Source organism: Microtus oregoni, unplaced genomic scaffold, assembly GCF_018167655.1.
Source record: "Microtus oregoni isolate MIOR12 unplaced genomic scaffold, Mior012 000016F_ref0000370, whole genome shotgun sequence".
In the NCBI taxonomy this organism is placed as follows: domain Eukaryota; kingdom Metazoa; phylum Chordata; class Mammalia; order Rodentia; family Cricetidae; genus Microtus; species Microtus oregoni.
The window spans coordinates 25,195,165-25,209,193 of record NW_024543075.1 but is presented as its reverse complement, the minus strand read 5'-3'; the positions used below and the strand labels follow the sequence as shown (position 1 = coordinate 25,209,193).

Genomic DNA, 14,029 nt, shown 5'->3' with positions numbered 1-14,029 from the left:
CAAAGGACTGAAGAATGGGTCACTTCTTTATTAGATGATTTGATTTCTAGTAAATGAGACACTTGAAGCAAAAAGTTAGATTGGTAACTGATGGGGGTGGGGTCTGGAGGAATGAAGAGTAGCTACTAATGAATAAAGGTTTTTTTCCTCGAATGACAAAAATATTTTAAAAATCAGTAGGGTGATGGTTGCATAATTTTAAGAACATACTAAAGCCGGGCGATGGTGGCGCACGCCTTTAATCCCAGCACTCGGGAGGCAGAGGCAGGCAGATCTCTGTGAGTTCGAGACCAGCCTGGTCTACAGAGCTAGTTCCAGGACAGGTTCCAAAGCCACAGAGAAACCCTGTCTCGAAAAACCAAAAAAAAAAAAAAAAAAAAAAACCAAAAAAAAAAACCATACTAAAAAAACCTACTGGGTTGTATACTTTAAGAGTGAACTTCCTACATAAATGTATTACTTCTCAGTATTTTTTTTTTTTATTGGTTTTTCGAGACAGGGTTTCTCTGTGGTTTTGGAGCCTGTCCTGGAACTAGCTCTTGTAGACCAGGCTGGTCTCGAACTCACAGAGATCCGCCTGCCTCTGCCTCCCAAGTGCTGGGATTAAAGGCGTGCGCCACCACCGCCCGGCTACTTCTCAGTATTTATAGATCACATTTCTTTCATGTCTGTGTATGTTTTGTCTGCATATATGTATGTCCACTGTGTGCATGTGTGATGCCTGAAAAGACACAAGAGGGTGCTGGATCCCCTAGAAATGAATTTACAGATGCCTGTGAGCTTCCTTCCATGCGGGTGTGGTTGTAGGTTGAAGGGTTTGTGCTGAGGTACTGAGGACTCTCTTTCTCCTCCAGGAGCATGCAGAGTACCTTCCAGTACCGTGAACTCTGGTTAGTAGGTGAGTAATCTAGTTAGACACCAGCTCAACTTCTCCATATTCAGTGACAGAAGTGTTACCTTCAGAAACAAGACCTTAACATCAGGTTTTGTGAGCAACCAAGAGCCTTGGCAATAGCTGTGCTATTTGGTGGTTTCCATGGGTCCCTTTGGTTAATGACACAACAGGCTGTAACCTGTTCCTGGCACTGGAGGTTTAATTTAGTGGTACAAGATCTAGTTGAAGCCTTCTCTCCCTTGTTTTTTTGTCTCCCTGTGGGTTCCTTTCACATATGTATAGGAAGCTTCTAGGGTAGTCAGTTTCCATATAGTTTTTCAAAGGACCTTTAGTGTTGATTATCCCTCTCCATTTTCCCTCCTTTACCTTTCTGTCCCATCCCCCTTTTATTAAACCATCCAATTCTAGTTTTCCTTTTAGCTTCCAAACACTTTAGACTACTTCCTTGAAGGCGTAAGTCACAAACAATGCCACACCAGTTTGGAATTATGATTAATAGGGTGGTATTTATTTAAAGGGGAAAAAACTTACAGATCACTGTCCCAGGCAACAGCCCTCTATGCAACCAGGAAGGGAGTCTAGTCACCTGCGGAGCAGGAAGTGAAGAGAGAGAGGAGAGGGAAGTGGCCCCTTTTTAAAAGGGAGAGAAACCACGCCCCAATGGGCTGGTATCTCAGCAGCTATAGGCTGGAGGAGCGGGAGGACCTCCTGCAACACTTCCTTTCCTTGACAGCTGCTCTCCTCCCTCCTGGTCCCTTAGTAGGTTCCAAACCTCTGTGGCTATTCAGATTGTAGTTCCCATATCAGAACCTTAAAAGAGAAAACATACAATATTTGTCTACATATGCTGACCGCTGTAGGCTTTTATCGCCAGAATCTGACATGGGCTCACAACGCGTGACTATGCCCGTGGAACTGTGTTGCTAAGGATGAAGCAGAGTTCAGCTCACTCTGAACCAAGGACTTGCCCTAGCAGGACCCTTGTTTGGTTCAGTGGGGAGACTTAACCAGTGTTTTGAACATTTACTGTTGGGTTTGGGAGGGGGGTGCAGGTGGCTAAAGGAGGAGGGGAGGGGAGGCGGGGGGGGGGGGCGGTAGGGCCTGTGGAGGGGCAGGTAATAGGGCCTGAGGAGGGGCAGAAACTGTTGGGGACAGTAAGAGTCTACCAGGGAGAAACATATGGTCCAGACCTGCAGCCTGAGGGAGGGCAGAGATCTTGCTGTTTAAGGCTCTTCTTTCATGGAGACCACTGGGTTTTGTGCCTTCTTTAGGCTCCTAGGCACCTGAAACCTGCACACCTTGGAAGAGCAGCTCCTAGGCTTTCTTTATGAGAAGCAAAACAAAGAAGTTAGCTTACAAATCCTTTTACATTGTCTCGTTTAGAGCACTTTATTGGGTGCTTTAAAGGGATTTAGCTAAGAAAACCACATACTTTTTTATGTGTACACTTAAACTTTTTGAGGTTTGAGTGTTTTGCCTGCATGTATTTTCAATGTGCTACACACGCATAGGAAGAGGGTGTTGAATCTCCTGAACTGGAATCACAGACTCTTGTGATCTGCTATATGGGTGCTAGGAATCAAACCCGGGTCCTCTACAGGAAAAACTAGAGCTTGTAAATGCCAAGCCATCTCTCCAGCCCTTAATGTATATGTTTTTAAATGCTATGTTATATGCAACACAGAAAATTGTATCATGAGATAAATTTTCACATAAAATGTCAACTCAAAGCCAAAAAAAAAAAATCACCAAGAATCTTAGGTCATTTCATGCTTGCTGAGGAATCTCATAAGGAAATTTTCAACTTGAACTATAACTCTGTCCCCCAGCCCCTTACATACATGTTGTGTATGCTTTGGTTCATATGTGAAGGCTAGTGCTTCACGTTCTCTTTGAAAATTTCTCTTCATCTCATTAAAAAAATCATATATGTGTGATCCACATGCCCCAGACATGCCAAGTGTAAGTGTGTGATGGTCAGGAGAGAACTACATTTGACAGTTGTGTTCTGCCACGTTGTGGGTTCTGGGGATTTAACTTAGGCCGATGGGTCTGCCAGTAGGTGCCTCCGCTGATGAACCTCACTGATGAACCTGTGGTTCCTCCACTTCAGCTTTAGGGACAGATTCTCTCACCCAAATCCCTACTGTGTTTGACTGATTGTCTTGGAGTATACTTATTACCTAGGCAAGCAGGCTTTGGGCATCCTCCTGTATCTACAAATCCAGCACCAGTTTCTCAAGGTGCTGGGGGTTCTGAAGTCGGTGTCTCAGGCTTACAGGGCGAGTACTTTCCCAACTGAGTTTTACCAATCACTGCAGCCCTCTTTCCTAGTCCTTGTTTCTTTTCTTTTTTTAATTTTTATGTATTTATTTGTTATATATACAATATTCTGCCTGTGTGTATGTCTACAGGCCAGAAGAGGGCACCAGACCTCATTACGGATGGTTGTGAGCCACCATGTGGTTGCCGGGAATTGAACTCAGGACCTTTGCTCTTAACCACTGAGCCATCTCTCCAGCCCCCTAGTCCTTGTTTCTTATTTCTCACTAGATCATAGACAGGAAACAATGGCCCTCAACAGTAGATTCTCCATAGCTCACATGCTTCTTGACCACATCTGTGGTTGTGAGGTTATTTAGTCTATAGTTATTCAGTCTTCCAAATTAGAGCTTCATACAAATAATAGTAAAGTAAATAAGCGTTTCAAAGTATTCTTTTGCTTACTAAATGTATTCTTTAAAAACACCGAATACTCCAGATGTATTTATCCATTCTGCCAATCCATTTATTCCCCGCGTGTAACCTAGCTATCTACTGTACAGCATATATATCTACTAGCTCTCAAGATCCTCTCATTCTTAAAATATTCATGTTTCTCTGCCCAGTCAGCTTTCCTTACATTCTATAAATTTAAATATTGAATATAATGAATGATGCTCAATTAAATCCCTAGTATTTTTTGGCTTTAAGCCTTTTGAAAATCAAAGCAAGGGAGCTATGATGCCATGGGTTATCTCCTTCTGGATAGGTTTGCTCAATTTTGGTGCTAGATCATGGACACATTTAGAGGTATAAGACAAAGCCATTTGCTACCATCTGGTGTCTGAATTAACATGGACACTCTGTCTGTTGTCTGAGGACTATGCTGTGTCCCCGTTGGCAGTAAATATAGAAACACTACTTCTGGGCATTGAGAAATGAAAAAATCAAAGTATCTATGACTGAGCATTTATATTTTTATTTGTTGTTATTGCTATTCTAAATCTGTTCACATTTCATAGTCTTAAGAGCTGAAATTTACATAGATACATGTGACCTTTAGAATTGTCATGGGCCTGTGGATTGTGTCATGTTTCATTTGATGTAAGGTACAATGGACTACATGATAACCTTTTATTTTGTATGGTAGCAAAATAAAAAACCTTGCCAATTATAGTCATAAAATATCATGAATTATAAGTGGCAGACATCAGCGATGCTAAAGTGTGAATGAAATAAAGAGTAAGGTGGGTGCAGTGGAACTGCCTGCATTCCTACCTACTGGGAGGATTACCAAGTTCAAGGCCAGCTTCGGAAATATAGTTTTAAAATATTGTAAGGTTATTTGAATAAAAAATTTTGCGGGGCTCAGTGGTTAAGAGCACTGCCTGCTCTTCCAAAGGTCCTGAGTTCAATTCCCAGCAACCACATGGTGCTCATAACCATCTGTAATGGGGTCTGTTGTCCTCTTCTGGCCTGTAGACATACACACAGACAGAATATTGTATACATAATAAATAAATAAATATAAAAAAATTTTGCATCTGCAGTAGGTATAATTCTATTCTCTTCATTGAAGTACTGTGTTTGTTACCATTAGGAAGACCAATCATAATTGTATCCAGCAAACACTGAGCTGCCAGGCACTGGAAGCATTTGACCGTGCTCTTGAAGTGAGTTGAAGCATCACAGCAGCACTGTGTGAGATAGCTACAGTGATGAATCCCCATTCTACAGATGGAGAGATTGATTTGTGGAGCTCATAGGAAGTCTATGTTGTAACTGGTAACACTCAGTGATTAGAGTAGGATTCAAATCCAATCTGAGTTCAATCTACTGGGCATTCTCCTGTTATCCAGAGAGTGTTCTGAGGAAGGATGAAGCCTGATATAGAGCATTCGCCTTAAATGGGACAGCCATGCGCTATATGCCTAGCACAGCAAATGAACACCTGAGTAGAGAAATAAGTAAATAAGAAAATTTTAGTTTCTTCTCTTACATCAGAAGGAAATGCACGTTGCAGTCTAGTATTTACACTTGAATGTGCCTTTACATAGTAATCTGTAGTTTTCTAAAATGTCCTCTCAATTAGTAGGACGTTACTACACTATGCCTGTGCCCACAACCATCCCGATGTGGTAACATTGTTAGTCTCGAACAACTGTACGGATATCGATATCCAGGATTATGCAGGCTGCACACCCTTGATTAAGATAGCTACCGGGCAACAGTTTTGGTAGGAAATGGATTAGATATTATCCTTGTTTGGTTTTTGTGGCTGTGATGAAACATTGGCCAAAACCACACCAGTTTGGGAAAGGAAATGTTTATTCGACCTACAATTCCACATCACAGTCAGTCATGAAGGGAAACCAGGGCAGGAGTTCAGGCAGGACCAGAGGCAGGAAATGAAGCAGAGATCATGGGGGAAGGCTGTTCTCCCATGGCTTTTTCCAAGGCTTGCTCAGATTTCTTACTCTACTCAGGACCACCTGCCTAGTAGGCCACCACCCCTAGGAAGCTGTGTCCTCCATATCAACCTCAATCAAGGAAATGCTCTACAGACTTCCCACAGTCCAGTCTGGTGGAGGTGATTCCTCAAGTGAGGTCCCTTCTTTCCCGGTGTCTTCAGCCTACCTAAGTTTCTGCCCTATCAAAAGGCCAAAGCAGTTTTTTATTCAACCAATGAAAGCAACACATAGAAAGAAGGACCTCCTACACCAGGTCTCCAGAACTCACATGGTGGAAGAAGAGCGCCAACTCCCAAAAGTCATCCTCTGACCTCCACATAAGCACCAAGGCACAAGCACACACACACACACACACACACACACACACACACACAGAGAGAGAGATAGAGAGAGAGAGAGAATAAATAAATGTAACTTTGCAAAAATGATATGAGCTTTTAAGCTTCATTGAAATTTCATGCAAAATTCTTAGATATTTTTGAGAAGTGTCTGTGGTTGGATCAATCCATGTAGCAGCCACCAGGAATGTGTGGCTATTTGAATTAGGTTTCTTCGATCAGTCTCGTTATGTGACTGAGCCCTGTGTGTTTTTTGTTTTGTTTTTTTAACTAGAGGATGCCAGTGGAGAGCATTTTCATCCCTGCATAAGTCCAAGTCCAACAGTGGCCTTGGTCAAATTCTTAGAGCCATGCAGGCTAAGGAACTTCAGGGCTCAGCCATCTGAGCAAACCTTCCTTCATTCCTTTTATCCTTTCTTTTTTAAGAACTTACCTATTGTTTCTATTTGATGTGTATGAGTGTTTTGTCTACATGTATGTATGTGCACTGTGTGCGGACCTGATGCCGGGGTGGTCAGAAGAGAGCAACAGATACCAGAGAATTGAAGTTAGAGTTCTGAGCCCTGTGTGCGTGCTGGGAAGTGAACCCAGGTCCTCTGCAAGTACAACAAGTACCCTTAGCCTCTGAGGTGACCCTGCCTGCCTGCTAGCCTTTGTTCCTTCCACCACCCCTTCCTTCCTTCCTTCCACAGTCCACTGATTTTTATCTGTATGAGTTCTTTAAAGACTACATTTTATTATATCTTATCGTTTAGGTATTTGCTTGTTTACATACCCCAGGCTGGTCTTGAACTCCCGAACCTAGCTGAGAATGACCTTGAACTTGATCCCACTCCCTCTGCCTTTAGAGTGCTGAGAGTCTCAAGAATGTTTTAGCTTCTTCTTTATAGGGTTCTACCAGCACATTCAATGATTTGGGGAACCAGAAACTAACTCACTGCTTTCTTTCTTTTTTTTTTTTTTTGAACTCACTGCTTTCTATTTTGTGGCACTTTAGAAAGTTCTGTGTCACATAGAGCCAATACTTTTCTCATTAAAAATATTGTGACATTCTTGCCTCAACCAGTTAATCATTTTTCTAAAAAATATGATAGTTTATTTGCAATTAATTTTTCTCAAGCTTTTCTTTTTTTAAAAAATAATTGTTTCCTAACCACACCTTTTTGTATCCCTCAAGCAATCATAAGACATAAGAACACGTTAGACACTTTGGCTTTTGTTTATCTGACTAATCCCATCTAGGCCTGTCTTCAGTGGGGCAGGTACCGTTTCTGTCTGTCCGTATCCTTCGTAGATGTCTAGGCCTGTCTTCCTTCTCCATTGCTCCATCACTTCAGGGTTGATTGGTTCCCCAGCACTCACACAGTGCTTCAAGCTTTTGAACTTATAGCTTCTCTAAAAACACAGAGTGAGTTAGGTTGAGAAGAAAAAATGGCGAGACAGGGGAATTAGGATTATTGTTAATACAAAATAAGAAGATCTCTCTTATATATAAAGTAGAACCCTGATGCTAGAAACAGATTGCTCTAATGCCAGATTCTCTGTCTGTCTGTCTCTCCTCAGAGAATTACTTGTTGCAAAGAAATACAATGACATCTTTAGGGAAGGTACCCCCATAGTTACACACACACACACACACACACACACACACACACACACACACTTGCAACATGTAGCCCTGGAACTTGCTATATATACACCATGCTGGTTTTGAACTTGGCCTCTGTCTCCCAAGTGCTGGGATTAAGTGCACCACTATGCCCAGCTCTAGAACGATATTTTAAATCTATTAAAAATCACCTCTCAACTGTGAACTGAAGTTCTCTGAAGATGCCACATGAGTGTGGAAGATCTCACAGGCTAAGTGGAGGCACTTCATGATTGTGGTGAAATGGAATGTCAGGAATGGAGGGCTAGAATTGTCCTTGGCACTCTGAATAGTCATTTATTAGTAACTCATGTATCTATCTAATCTTATCCTCATTTTATTAGGTAAAACTCTTTTTTTTTTTTTTAAGACAGGGTTTCTCCGTAGCTTTTTGGTTCCTGTCCTGGAACTAGCTATTCTAGACCAGGCTGGTGTCGAGCTCACAGAGATACGCCTGCCTCTGCCTCCTCTGATTAAAGTGCTGGGATTAAAGGCATGTGCCACCACCACCCGGCTAGGTAAAACTCTTGAAGTGTATTGTTAAACCTAGAAGGTCACTGGTTTCCCAACTCTAAAACTGAGACTGTTATAGCACCAGAGATCTACAGAAAGCGTCCTTTTCTGGTTCCCCTCTAGGCTGCCTACCTGATGCCATCACCAGTGTATTGGGCAAAAGCATTGATTCATGCCTTCCTTTTGCTCTGTGACTATGAAAGTTCATTAATTGCTTCCACAGTAGAACACGCCATTCAAGGTCATCTGAATCCATGTCCTTGACCCATAGTCAGTTTTATTTGGCTCAGAACAAACTCTGTCTTACTCTCTTTAGAGCAAGAGCTGTGCTTTGCATCAACACAGGAGACCAGAAGTGCTGATCTGTGAGCACAGACAGTAGCTTCTTTTCAGAGCAACAATCAAGCATTTCAATGGAATCCAGGAGATATAATGCATACATTCTCACTTTTGTTTTCTGGGAGAATTTGCAAAAAGGAACTACCTGTCTACTGTCTCAGCTCAGTAATAGCTGTCACTGCAAAGATTAAATACCCCGTTTATTATAACCACTCACTACCACTCAGAGCTCTAGACATGGTCTAATCTTCCCTTTCCTCTCTCTGTTAGTGGGAACCTGATCTTGACAGAGCGACTATCTTTATAAAATGTCAACAATAAAGCAAAGGAGGAAGAGAAAAAAACCCACTATCCTGTACCGATTAGTCAGATCTGTTGGTTGGACAGACAAGTGTTTCATTTCTAGCTTCCTTTTCCTCCTCTCTCCCCTGACTGAGTGTCCCTTTACCCACGTCTCACCTGATTGTATCATTCTGTACAAGCATTCGGTAGGCAGTTGGCGCAGAACAGAAGACAGTGATGGGGAACTTGGAGAGGGTCTGCAGTTTGGAAAGAGCAAATTGTCTCACATGAAATGTTTGATCTGCCAGAGGCACAGCACAGTGTAAACTTTATTTTGATGTTAATGTACTCAGATCTTCTCCTGTCTTTGTGGACTTTGCAGAGGTAGATATCTTAAAACTCTGATCCCTGCATTGACTTTAGTTGCCAGTCCATCGGTGATACCACTAATGCTAACACATCTCTAACCGTGAACTTCCTTTAGTCTGCCTTACTTGCAAGATGGAAGTCGGCTCGAAACGGGGCAAATAGTGTGCAAACACACATGCTCCTTGGATCCATGGAGAAAAAAACACTACTCCATGCAGACTTTGCCCAACCTGTGTCTGACGTATTCCACATCACATCTGAGTCTGTCAAATCCAGCCAGAATCTGGAATACAAACAGCCCTGTTGTATACATTTGTTAAAGTGGTAGGAATTGCATGCACACAAATGTATGTAGAAATTTAAATTTGCAAAACGTGTAATTTGTTGAAAAACAAATTTAAAAGGCCAGTGCACAAATGACTCCATGGAAGTACCTTCCGTTGACAGATAATCCTAAACCAAAACTGCTGTGGGTGTGTCCGATCATCTTAGGATGCCCCGTTGTCCCGCTGGTGAAGTAGATGGCCATCATCTCATTGTGCCTTGTGTTCACGCAGGTATGGTTGTCGCTGGCATGTCTGCAAAAAGACAGTCTACAGTGTTTCTCTGCCCGACTGTGACCTCTGAGGAGGACTAGAACACCCATGTGCTTGGGCCTCTTCAGCGTATGAACCAGTAACTTGGATTCAGTCCTGAGGTAAAGACAGCTCTATCTCTGCCCTTTTACTTGTGTGATGTGAATGGCCACCTTCACAATTATGAGTCTGCTAGAGACAGCACCCATCTGAAACCGGTGATCACTGCAGGGTCTTCTACTATACATTTTCACAGCCCTAAGGATTGATTCAAAGCCCAGGATTCCCAGTGTGTTAGCTGAAAGTTTCATAGGGAATACATAGAAAATTAATTTCTTCCTCAGCTCAATCCTACATCCTTCTCTTCTTCCACAAGAGAACTCCCTATAAGCCTCCTGTACACCATTCTCCATCTCAAGGACCGCTTTTTAAAAATCTCAACCAGACTCCTTACTTCAAAGCTTGGCACTGTTAGTTCTGTAATGATCGCTGATTATTCTTGCTAATTATTGCTTTCATTTGCATTTACCTCACTTATACTGAATTGAATACTTTTCTCCTTCTTGCTTCTCTCTGTGGGGCATTGTTCTAAGATTGAGGCTCCTCACCTCATCATCTCCTTGAGGTTCCCCTGATGTGGGAGTGATTTCTTATTAATAAAGAAACTGCCTAGACCCATTTGATAGGCCAACCCTTAGGTAGGCGGAGTAAACAGAACGGAATGCTGGGAGAAAGAAGCTGAGTCAGGGAGTCGCCATGATTCTCCCACTCCAGACAGACGCAGGTTAAGATCATTCCTGGTAAGCCAGCTCGTGGGCTACACAGATTAATAGAAATGGGTTAGATCAATATGTAAAAGCTAGCCAATAAGAAACTAAAACTAATGGGTCAGACAGTGTTTAAAAGAATACAGTTTCTGTATAATTATTTCGGGTAAAGCTAGCCATGCGGGCGGCCGCATGCCAGGGACGCAGCCCTGCCGCTCGTAACACAACATTCCCCCACCCTTCTCTGGAGTGCTGAGACACAATGAGTTTGGAGGTGAGATTTTCACATTTAGCTGCCACAGCATCTACTGCTGGGGCTAACGCATCATCAGTAATAATGCACTTTGCTTTTGAAGACTGTAGTCTGTAGAGGATGTCTTTCTGGGTCAGCTGAGTGGTTCCTGGAATTAAAACTGTCCCTAAAGGAATAGAAAAGGAATAATATTTAGAAAGGTTAACCTCTATTATGGAAATTAGGATTCTGTAACTAGTACATTCATGTCCTGTGTGCCTCAGAATGACTTAGTGAGTTAACTAGAGAAGATATCTATTTGTCTTGCATTGCTCTGACTTTTGCCTTTCAAGAGATCTCCAAGTCTATGGCCCTTTTGCCCTAACAAGAGAACATTAAATGCTGAGTGATTGTCTTGTGTTTGAAGATCACCCATAATGTTCAGATTGAAGGAATTTTGATTGAAAAATAGTATTTAACATTGATTATGTTCTTCAGTGCCAGGTATTATTCTATTTTGCATATTTTAACTTCTCCATCCAAACATCTCCAGTGTAAACAGCTATTCATTGCATGTTTCATAGCTTATTAATAACGGGTGAAATTGCAGGAGTTAGAATCTGCCGCTGGACCCGGAGCTGGACATGTAACCACTCCAGCTCAGTGATCTTACACTGCACTGATTGTTTTATTTTTCTTGACACATGTATCTTTTCTGTGGCCCTCTTCTTGCCTGTAATCAATTACAATGTAAGGTGTAGTGTGTTGGTGTCCAGGAGCCAGACACCCATAAACTTCTTCCCTAATAAGCCCTTCACCTCTGTGAACCTCAGTTTCTGCATATGTAAAACTGGGATTATAAAAATACATCCCTTGTACAATTATTCCAGGATTAAATGAGTTATAGCATGTGATAAGTTTAGAATAAAATGTAATACATCTTAGCTCTTAGCTTTTGGGTTTTTTTTTCCCAAAGAATGAAAGGATGTTTTGCCTGAATAGACATGCTAATGTGGAAGGGGGCATCTCATGAAGTCCCACCCCTAGACAAAGGACTGCAGGCAACTGATGACTGCTAGCGTGGGAAATGAGCCCCTCCCAGGAATGGGCTCCCGAATTCTTAGCAATACAAAGTGGTCAGCTCTGAAACCATATAAGACAAACAAACGCAAAGGACTCAGCAGATTGCATCATGTGTTTGTGCATCTATCTGTACTTATATGTAACAATAAAGAGGCCATCAGCTTGAGAGTCAGGGAGCGATGTGGGAAACACTGGAGGGAGGGGACATGGAAGGGGCTGGAGGGAGGAAAGGAAAGGGGGAAGTAATGTAATCATGTTTTAATTAAAATGTATGTGATAGCGACTCTTGGTTGTCAACTTGCCTGCATCAGGAATTAAATAAAATCCAAGTGACTGGGCATACCTGTAAGGGATTTTTCTTGATTAAATCATTTGAATAGGAAGACCCACCCTAAATCTGGATCTTTTGCGGTTGGAAGATCCACCCTTAATCTTTGCCACATCTGCTGGTGGCAACCTTTATAAAGGACACGGAAGAGGGAAGCTTGATCTTTCCCTGCTTGCCCTCACTCTCCCTGGCAAGTACATTTCTTCACTGACATTAGAGCCTGTCTCTTCAGCATTCTGATGTCTACGGAAGCCCAGCTGAGACACTCAGTCTTGTGGGCCGAACAACTGCTAGATTCTTGGACTTTCCATTGAGAAACAGCCTGTGTTGCAATTGTAGATCATAGCCTGTAAGCCACTTTAATAAATCCCATATATATGAGGATATATGGATGTATATAGCCATCCTAACAGTTAGGGTTTTTCTAGAGAACCCTGACTAATACAGTGTATTAAAAACGAATTAAAAATAAAAAATAAATAATTTGAAAATAAAAGAATCTACCACCTGGGTTGGAAAGATGGCTCAGTGGTGAAGAGCACCCAGTGCTCTTGCAGAGGACATAAGTTAGTTTCCAGCACCCACGTCAGGCAGCTCACAATAGCCCATGTGACTCCAGCCCCTGTGCACATGCACACATGCATGCACACAGGCATACACACACATGCATACACACACACACACACATATATATATATATTGTGTGTGTGTGTGTGTGTGTGTATATATATAAATCCTTAGAAGAGAAATCTGCCATCTCTCTTTGTTTCTATCACTTACCTACCTACTTCTGTACTTACCATACATCTGTCTTCTGGGATGCACTATTTTAGCCCCCAGTCTTTAAGAAATAGTAGATGGCATTTACCTCTGGGTATTTTTTTACCCTTCCCCAGTGATATGTGAATCAGAAACCCAGAAATCTATGTAGATTTCTAGGCTGTGTGCCAGAGTTTTAGATTTAGAAGATGTTCAGAATTTGTTTCTGGCAAATTCCCTGCGATACCAATGCCACTGGGCCAATGTCACGCTTTTAGAACTGCAGGTGAGCATTGCTCTTCTTCATCGCCAAGTACCTCCCTTGTTTTAAAGGCACATTAAAATTCACTGGACTGCTCTGCCATTTAATGGTGTCTTCTTAAACACTTTAAAATTCCTTCAAAGGGTCAGAGAGACAGTTCACTGGGTAAAAGTGCTTGCTATTCAAGCATACCAACCTGACCCCACATTCAATCCCCACATCTCACAGTAGAAGGAAAGAACAGACTCCTGAAAGCTGTCTGGTTTCCATATGGCACCTATACACCTGAATGCACACCACACACACACACACACACACACACACACACACACACCATAAACACAAACAGTTGAAGATAAAGTCACCTTACAATTACACTCCTCTAAATTTTCAAAGCATACCACATGTGAAAATTAAAATAGAAAAAATTATGGACAGCTTCTGTTTTCTATTTGCAAATAAGCAATATATGCCACTCTCTGTAAGAAACAGAATTGAACAATATGGAAGTCTCCTACCCCCGTCCTTCTCTCTGCCCCACAGTCACCCGAGGACAGCCCTTAACCAGCCTTATGTATTAACCGTATCTTTGCCTTTCTTCATCTATGTATAGAATCCTAAGCAATATACAAGTTCTATTGAGTTAAGACTTCAATTTTCAGCTAGCTATTGTGGATTATTCCTTTACATTGTGTGAAGATGTGTCACTGTGATTGGCTTAATAAAGAGCTGAATGGCCATTAGCTGGGCAGGAAGAGGTTAGGCAGCACCTCTGGGGACAGAGAGCTCTGGGAAGAAGAAAGGAAGAGCCACCAGCCATACATGGAGTAACTAGCATGGGCCTAATGGAGGTTAGGTATTGAGCATGTGGAAAATGTAGATTAATAAGTATGCGGTAAGTTATAA

General features: G+C 42.0%; 1 pseudogene; it reads right to left on the bottom strand.

Moving 5' to 3' along the window:
- Window positions 1–7,166: 7,166 nt before the first annotated feature.
- Window positions 7,167–10,850, bottom strand: LOC121457686 (annotated as a pseudogene).
- Between the last annotated feature and the right edge of the window lie 3,179 nt (window positions 10,851–14,029).